General features: G+C 47.2%; 1 long non-coding RNA gene across 1 annotated transcript in view; it reads right to left on the reverse strand.

The window, feature by feature from the left end:
- Positions 1-2,329: 2,329 nt before the first annotated feature.
- The window catches only part of LOC113599193 (uncharacterized), a 62,990-nt gene continuing 55,692 nt past the window's right edge, over positions 2,330-9,627 (reverse strand). The window contains exon 4 of the long non-coding RNA XR_003419917.2: positions 2,330-2,554. This is a non-coding gene — a long non-coding RNA (uncharacterized LOC113599193). The remainder of the gene's footprint in view (positions 2,555-9,627) is intronic.

Below are 9,627 nucleotides of genomic sequence, written 5' to 3' on the forward strand. Positions count from 1 at the left end.
TAAGGCAGACTAAAGTTTGAGAGCCCCTGATCAAGCCTCCCCCACCTCTGTCCCAACTTTCTCCCCACCATGATCTTCGCCCCTTCCCAGGACTGCCCAGACCTCTGCCCAGTCCGGCAACCACAGGGTCAGCACTTAGCACACAGGGGCCTCCAGGCTCCTGTTCCAGCTTCTTCCATTCTGTTTGGGCAATGCCCATGTCATATTAGTTTTTGAATATTTTTCATAACGGCCCTACCAAAAGGTTGTTGTAAAGACTGGGTAAGCGATATCTGTACAGCACTTAGCAGAGCACCTGCCGTGCAGAAAGCACTCGACTGCCAGAAGACGCCCTGATGTTATTCTGAGGACCCTCTGTTAGTCTTTGCAACCTTAGTACACAGCTCTGTCCTGAGCCAACTCCCTTTTCATGTCTTTCTTCTCTCCCTCTGCAGTGAAGAAGCAGCCCACTGCTGACTCCCAGGGGTCACCAGCGCTCCCCCTGGTCCCAACCCACCTGGGATCAGTACAGAACCTCTGCTTGCCAACCCATCTACCCCATTCCTAAGGAAAGTATGCAGCCTTGAAAAGCCTCTCCCCTAACTCCCGGCAACCACTGATCTTTTCACTGTCTCCATAGCTTTGCCTTTTCCAGAATGTCATATAGTTGGAATCATACAGTACGCAGCCTTTTCAGATTGGCTTCTTTCACTTAGTAATGTGCATTTCAGTTTCCTCCGTGTCCTCTCACAGCTCGATAGCTCATTTCTTTTCAGCGCTGAATAACATTCCTTTGTCTGGATGTGCCGCAGTTTTTGTGTCCATTCACCTACTGAAAGACATCTTGGCTGCGAGTTTTTGGCAATTGTTAATAGAGCTGCTATAAACATCCACATGCAGGTTTTTGTACGGACATGAGTTTTCAATTTTGGGGGGCACAGACCAAGGAGCACGATTGCTGGATCGCATGGTAAGAGTATGTTTAGTTTTGTAAGTTCTTTCAAACTATCTTCTGAAGTGGCTGCAGCATTTTGCATTCCCACCAGCAATGAGTGAGAGGTCCCACTGCGCCCCACGCTCACCAGCACTTGGTGTTGTCAGTATTCCCGAGCTGACCCTTCTACCAGGTGCGTAGTTGTATCTCATTGTGGTTTTAATTTGCATTTCCCTGATGACAGGAGATGTGGAGCATCTTTCATAAGCTTATTTGTTTCCTATGTCTTTTACCTGTTTCTTAATCAGGTTGTTCATTTTCTGATTGTTGAGTTTTAAGAGTTCTTTGTGTATTTTATTATTTCCTTTTTTTTTTAACGTTTTATTTGTTTTTGAGACAGAGAAAGACAGAGCATGAGTGGGAGGAGGGGCAGAGAGAGAGGGAGACACAGAATCCAAAGCAGGCTCCAGGCTCTGAGCTGTCAGCACAGAGTCAAACGTGGGGCTTGAACTCACAAACTGTGAGATCATGACCTGAGCCGAAGTTGAACGCTTAACCAACTAAGCCACCCAGGCGCCCCTAGAGTTCTTTGTATATTTTAAATAGCAGTCCTTATCAAGTCTGTCTTTGGCAAATATTTTTCCACCAGTCTGTGGCTTGTTTTCTCATTCTCTTGATGTCAGTTTATGGTTTTTTGGTTCTGTTTTGTTTCAGTAACAAAGAGACAAAGTGTAAAATTAGTAAACATTTAGGGAGAGGTGAGTGTTACAAGATCTCTCAAACACCCCACAGTGAAAGTTCTCCTGAGGCCCAGGAATCCAGGCCAGATGGCTCTAACATGTCCCGTGGCTCCTGTCCCTTATGTCCACTCATCTCCAATGACAAAGCTCTGTCCTTAGATAAGGAACTCCCCAGCCAATCTTCCCCAGAACAATTTTCTGCTTCAATAGACAGATAACCAGTGATTCTTAACCCCTTTAAATGCCACTGACCCCGTTGAGAATCTGACCAAGGCTCCAGGCCTCTCCCCAGGAAAGTGCACAAACACAGAAGCACACACACAACATGCCAGCTCAGGGGTTCACAGACCTCTGAAGCCCACACAATGCTCAGTGACCTCATGTTAAGAGGTTCTGCTGGCAAGGGAGAACAGAGAGACCTGAGATGTTAAGAATAGTCAAGATGTCAGGGCACCAAGGAGCAAAGTAAAGTCATTTTCGTTTTCAAGCAAACCCCAAGCTCACAGTCCCAGTCTTCAGAGCCCCCTAGGCTCTTTCCTTGCCAGTGTCTCGCTCTTTGGAGATCTGGCAAAGAACTGAAGAAGTAATGGTGGCCATAGCTTGGAGAGGTCGTCTACCCCTGGTCACACTGACCTCATGTAACTCTGACCCAAAGCAAATGAGCTGTCTAAGCTGCAGCGACACCGCCCCCATGGTGGTGTCTCCCCTCCACCCCACAAGGCCTTCTAGCTGCTCAGCTGGTGGTCCAGCTGCATGGGGTCTTTGTGGCTTACGGAGGAGGAGGGCTGGGAGCAGGGTGAGGCCAGTGGGGCATTGAGGGTACAAAGTTTAAGAGACTACTCACTCTTAGGACCCTGCAGAGAAGTTCATACGAAGACATCTGGCCACCAGCCCTTCCTGCCTATGGAAACAGGTGGCTGTCAGGAGAATGGAAAAACTTACGGCCCAGCTATAATGAGTTGGTTCGCTCCCTGGCATTTCACCAGCTTCAGGCCCACTTTTGGTGATCTTTGAGAGGGAGGGAGGGAGGGAGGGAGGGTCAGCTCCCCCAAGGAAGAGAGAGCAGGGACCCTTGTTAACAGACACTGGAGGGGCCCAGAACTGCAAGGAAAAGGTCTTTCTCTGAGCCCCTGCCTGGGACCAGTGAATGTGCAGTCTTATCTGCAGTGGAGAAATGGAGGGACCGTGCCTTTGTGGGAGCTAAGGGTGGGCACTAGGTTCTGCCCCTCACACAGGGGCGCCTTCCCTGGGAGAGTTTCTCCCAGCACCATTCGCCCACATGCAGCCTCCATGAGCTCACCCAAGCCCTTGTGAAGCATTCACACATATTTGTCTCTAGAAATAGATCACACTGCCCTGCAAACCCAAGTTCTTCCCCTGACTCTTCCCCTGCTTCCCCCTCCCCCAGTCTGTCAGCTGCCTAAGGCTTCCCCAGGCTGCCTGGGACTAGGAGATGCCAGCCTATTGCTGGGGAGGTGGGGGGCACCCACCTCACCTTCTTCCCTCTGGCTGTAGTAGCTGAGGAGAGGAGTGAGGTGTTGAAGGCAGTAACAGAGAATGGCAGGAGGTGGGGACCATCAACAGCTACTCTGAGGTGTGAAGCTGGTGAACTCCTGCAAGGTCATAGGATGTGCAATTCGTCCTTAATCTCCTTTCAGAAGTGGGAGTCTTCACCCTCCGGATCCCCCCAGTCCAGGCAATCCAGAAGGCAGCAAGCCCTCAACACAGGGTGAGGCTCCCCCTTCCCACACCACACACCCCTTGGTGCTCCTCATCATCACCCCATCACCCAGACTTCATCCCACCTGCCTGCCTCCACTACTGTGTCAGACCTGGAAAAGTGGAGACCACGGAAGGAGGTAGGAGATAAATACACAGAGGACATGCTAGAAGTTGAAGGTTTTCCCTAGTCCTCACTACTCAGGGAAGATGGTTTCCAGGGTTAGGAGGATAAAGGCAATGAGCCTATAAAAGAGTTGTCCTAGAGAGAATGGTGAGACTATAAATGATGTGACGTCTTCATAACAAGAATCACGTGTCGTGCCACTGAAGGCTTCTGGAAAACAGGACAGAAGTCTGGAAAGTCAGCCATGTGGCTTCACGACACAACGCCACTCTCACCTCGCTCTGAGACACCACACAAGACGTTTTTCTTTCCTGGGCCTCAGGCTCATGGCGTAAATATGTATTGAGCATCTTCATTATGCCAGGCACTGGGATAAGTATTGGAGATCCAACGAATGACAGCATTTATTACATGCTTTTTATGTATGGGTGCTATTTTAAGCACTTTGCATATACTATCTCATTTAATTCTCACACTGAACTATGAGGTAGACACTGTTATTATCCTCATCTTACAGATGAGGACACTGAGGTACAGAGAAATTAAACAACTTGCTCATGGTCACTAGTGTAACAGAATTTGAACCCAGACAGTCTGATCCCAGACCATGCTCTTTTTTTTTTTTCTTTTAATCTGGATGGCTAGTTTTGTTTTGTTTTGTTTTGTTTTAATTTACATCCAAATTAGTTAGCATATAGTGCAACAATGATTTCAGGAGTAGATTCCTTAGTGCCTCTTACCCATTTAGCCCATCCCCCCTCCCACAACCCCTCCAGGAACCCTCAGTTTGTTCTCCATATTTATGGGTCTCTTATGTTTTGTCCCCCTCCCTGCCCCCATATTATTTTTGTTTCCCTTCCCTTATGTTCATCTGTTTTTTCTCTTAAAGTCCTCATATGAGTGAAGTCATATGATTTTTGTCTTTCTCTGACTGACTGATTTTGCTTAGCATAATACCCTCCAGTTCCATCCACGTAGTTGCAAATGGCAAGATTTCGTTCTTTTTGATTGCTGAGTAATACTCCATTGTGTGTGTGTGTGTGTATAGATATAGATATAGATGATATAGATATAGATATAGATATATAGATATAGATATAGATATAGATATAGATATAGATACCACATCTTCTTTATCCATTCATCCATCGATGGACATTTGGGCTCTTTTCATACTTTGGCTAGTGTTGATAGTGATGCTATAAACACGGGGGTGCATGTGTCCCTTCGAAACAGCACACCCGTATCCCTTGGATAAATGCCTAGTAGTGCCATTGCTGGGTCATAGGGTAGTTCTATTTTTAGTTTTTTGAGGAACCTCCGTACTGTTTCCCAGAGTGGCTGCACCAGCTTGCCTTCCCACCAGACCATGCTCTTGTAACTACTACTGTATACTCCCTCTCGAGATAAAACAGATACATCCCCTGCTTCATGAACCTCACAGTCTAATGTGAAATATGGCCCATGGGAAAATCTGGTCCACTGCCTGTTTTTAGAAATAAAGTTTTTTTGGAACACAACCACGTTCATTTGTTTGCCTGTTATGTCTGCTTTCACACTGCAATGGCACTCCAGGGGCAGAAATGAGTGGCTGTCTCACAAAACTTAAAATAGTTGCTATACAGTCCTTTACAGAAAAAGTCTGCCAACTCCTGGTCTAATGAAATAGAACTTTCTTGCCTTTCCTTGGGACATGAGAAGGACACACAGAGGTAATAGTAGGGAAAAAACTTTGAGCTCTTCAGTCTAAGATATGACCAACGCACATTGGTGTATCAGAGTATATCCAGCCTGTCATCCAGCTACTACTCCATCTCCAGAACAATCAGCCAGAATGATGTGGGAGCAGTCTGCTCCCAGTTGTCCCACTGCCACTCGATGTCCTGGGCCCAGAGGATACAGGTGGGGCACCAAGTGGCAAGAGTCATAGCTAGTTACAGTTAGAAGATCCGCATAAAAGGAAGGAAGAGACACATTCTCCGGGGCCCAGACAACGCAAGCAGCATGGGAGAAGTCTCCGCCTTCACCCAGAGGGGTTGCTTACTGATCCATCTAATCATTCTATATTTATTAAGCACCCACTATATACCAGGCCCCAGGATGGGTGCTGTGCTCATAAGGAGTCCCACTATGGATACGGGTCAGACAAAATCACACACTGGACAAGGATTAGACAAAAACCACTATACTGTCCCTTCTAATTCTAGGATGCTTTACTTCCATATTCTCCACTGCAAGGAAGGCCTCCATACTTGGGTCTTCAGTGGTGCACAGGAGAGAATCAAATCTGAAGAAAGCTACTCCGCTAATTTTCTTCCTTCCAGTTTTTTCTTAATTGTACCCTATTCTATTGCAGAGTAGCTTGCTCAGCAAATAGCAATAAATATGTAAATACATGCATACATACATATATATGTATATGTGTATATATATATATATATATATATATATATTATAAGCCCAAGTTCTTTTATTTAGCCTTGATTAAATGGCACCTAATGAATAAATCATTAAATAAAGAAGTTATTGATACAAGTGCTCTGTGGATGCAAACCCGGGGTTAGCATGGGCCTGTGCTTACATGAAAAAGGTTAGAAAATGTTTACATATCAGACGCAAAATTTAGGTTAAATCCATACTTTTCTGTATCTTGTCACTAGAAAGTTGAGTTTCCATCTCAGTCTCTTTATGGAAAAAGACGAAGAGCGTTTTCTATAACATGGAATGGTTTGAGTCCTAAGGACAGTCGATGCATCATTACGAGCCCGTTAAAGTTTGCTGAAGGAGACAACATGTGTTGCAACGTTTGCTGTAGAAAATTGCTCACTTAAAGTCGCTAAGCCGTGTTTATCAAAGGAGGTTGACTTTCCTCGCCAGCCTCGCTATAATTAATCCACCGACTATGACCTCACTGGTCTTGTTATAATTCAGCCAGTGAAAAAGACTCAGTAGAGCCGCTCAAAATTAGGAACAGGACTAAAGGCATTACATTCTGCAAAAAGAAGGAAAAAAGGGGGGGTGGTATTTTGAAAGTGAAATAAGCAAGTGGTTCTAACAGATTAACTTCAAAACAGCATGCAGAATCTGAATTTTCCACAACAGGTGAATTCTCGTGTAAGGAGGCTTAATGAAACTCTGCCTGAAGATTTTTTCCCTCTCTAATGCCAGCACATGAGCACCTCTTCAGGTCACCGCCTGAGGCTCAGCCACTGCTCAGTCCTACTTCCCTCCGAGTCTGAAGCAAATAGAGAGAGTGCATCTTCTCCACCAGCCACTAGTCAGAGCCCCCCACGCCCCCTCCCTTCCCTGCAGCTCAGCTTCATGGGAAGACGCTAGGAAGGCTGGCAGGGAGGTTGCTGCCTGGGGAGCTCAGGAGAACTCCAGCTGTGCTCCTGCCCCAGCCCAGAGCCTCCCAGAGCCAGAGACCTGCCACTGGAGAAGCAACTTGCTTTTTAATGCATCTTCTCCTCCCAATCAGGATCAGAGAAGTGATGCTGTTGACGAGAGCTTTTGGGGTTAGACACAAACATTGACGGAATGACAGTTGGAAAAAGACAGATATGATGTCATGCTCGTGTCTCTCAGGGGAGCTGGCTAGATGGCCGCAGCAGGGCTGGCTGAAAACCATGCGGTAGTATCCATTCCGGCCTCCCAGGTCAGGCATATCCAGACTGGAAGGGGTGGCTGTTCTCCTCGAAACACCCTGCACACGTCCCAAGAAGCAGCTTCTAGGTTCTAGTGGAACATATGGCTTGTGCAGCTCCTGGAGGAGACTCACAGTGGGGCTAGGTTTGGAATGATCAATTGCTCGACTGAAAATAGTGTAAACTGTTCTTAATTTCTGCGCTAAGCTAAACTAAGAACCAGACAGGTACCAAAGAAGTATCGAATCCTCACAGACTCTCAGGCACTGAAGACATCCAGACCACCCCCCTCCCCCCCCAGGGCAGTCAACCACCCTCCCTCCCCACAGTGAGAATGGCCAACGCAAGACGAAAACCTCCAGGGAGGCAACGTCTACCTCATTCTCCTTGTCCTTCCCTTCCTTTCCATGTTTGGCCTTCTCAACTTCTTCTTCCCTCCTTTTCTTCCTTTCCCCTCACCCCTTCTCCCCTTCCTTCGCCCCAACATCCACCCCTCCCCCTCCCCATTTCCTTCCCCCCCCCCCCCCCCGGCAACCTCTACCTGTTGACTGACCCTGGCATCCTCTATCTGTTGGCCCGAGGCCTCACATGCTCACAGAAAAGAGTTTCTCGCAAACTCAGAAGACAGACATGCTAATGAGAAGGGCCAACACCATGAGGAATCCTAGGACAGAACTAGGGGCTCATTTTTCTCAGCCTGACCTGGAGGACAAGATTGTATTGTATCCTGTTGCGAAGGCTGCAAGGGGCAGTGTCAAGGACATAGTCTCTAAGTCAGAGAGACTGGGGTCCGAATGCTGGCTCTAATAATTTCTAGCTCTGTGATCCTCCCTGTGCCTCAGTTTCTTCATCTGTAAGAGTGGGAACATTAATACCTATCTCAGAGCTGTTGTAAGGATTCAAAGAAGTAATGTAAAGTATGTGCCCCATGACAGGTGATCAATAAAGTGAGTCCTATCCCTTTTCCTTTCCTCTCCTTTATGTAAGTCAGGACTATGTCTCCCTGATTATTCATGACTTTCTTGCAAGATCAGTTCAGGAGACTGTCCAGACCCATCCATATTATATACTTCACTACACCCTCCCAGATTGTAGGACGAGTCAACATCTGCAGACTGTTCCATGTCTTCTATCAGGCACCTGCTGGGCCAGGTCAGAAGACCATGGTTAAGAGTCAAGCAAGATCAGCCTCTGAGAGCAGCCATATATGAAAGGAACAGGGTTCTAGGTGGCTCATGTGGTCAACAAGGTCCCCAGGAGCCTGTTGACAATGGATTCAATTTCACCTCCCTTTTTTAGCCCTGGAGTGCTCAGCCCTCAAGCAGCTGATGCCGAGACAGCTGGTTCACATCATGTCCCCCTGTGTTGGCTACTTCCTCCCAGAGCCTGTTTAGAGATGGGCTTGCTCCTCTGAGCATGGTAGTCAATCAGGACTTCCCTCTCTGCACGGAATTCCACCCCTGATACCAGGCATGCACACCTCCATGCAGTCAGACCACTGGATATTTTCTAAGGGTCTCCCCCTGGGCCCCTCTCCATCCTCAAGAAGAGGCAGGGCTATATAAAGTCTGGGGGGAAATACATAGCTGTGCATTCAAAGGGTTTTCTAGAATAAAAGCCATGATAATAGCCAGTAACATTAGTATAACACTTCGAAGTTTCTGCAGAACTTTTATCCATTTACACCCTGTCAAAAAGCACGCTAACTGCTATAATGAATGATCCAAAATTTCAGTGGCTTTAACATCATAAAAGTATTTCTTGTTCTCATTACAGTTGCATGCAGGGGCAGAAAGGAGGGGAAACTCCATCTTGCATAGACACTGGGGAACCAGCCTCCTTTCATTCTATGGCACTGTCATCCCCTAGAGCCTCCAAGTCCTCCAGTTCTAGAGCTGAGACAAGGAAAGAGAGAGTATGTGAGATCCTGTAGGAGGTTTCTATGGGCCCAGCCTGCACGTGGGCAGGGTTCCACCCTCACTCAGGGCCAGATCTCAGTCAACATGGTCCATATACTTCAAGGGAGGAAAGGAGACAGGACTTGGTAAACAGCACACCGTCTTTGCTATAAAACCATGAGACAGGTAGTGTTTTTCCGCACAGCAGACACTAAGGCTCAGAATGGTTGACACGACCAATACCATGGTCAGTAAATGGACAGAGCAGGATCCGAACTCAAATCTTCCAGCTCCAGTCCATCCTTCATCTCCCTCCTGTGGATACATGTTGCTGAGCAAGCTCCAGAGTCTTAAGTATAACCCAGGTGCTGCCCATGCCACCTCCTTTTCTCCTTACCTCCAGGTATTTGAAAGCCAGAGAGGTATTACTACATGACTCTTTCCCACTAACTCCCAACCAACCCCTTCTCCTTCCACACCACCAGCGTCAGATCAAGCCCTCGTCTTTGAGCCCTTTCAAACTCAGCCGGGACAATGAAGGCATTTAATAAGCACGTTTACATTTTTGGCCCTGACTCAGGAAACA

The sequence above is a fragment of the Acinonyx jubatus genome, chromosome C1, assembly GCF_027475565.1.
Source record: "Acinonyx jubatus isolate Ajub_Pintada_27869175 chromosome C1, VMU_Ajub_asm_v1.0, whole genome shotgun sequence".
Taxonomy (NCBI): Eukaryota; Metazoa; Chordata; class Mammalia; order Carnivora; family Felidae; genus Acinonyx; species Acinonyx jubatus.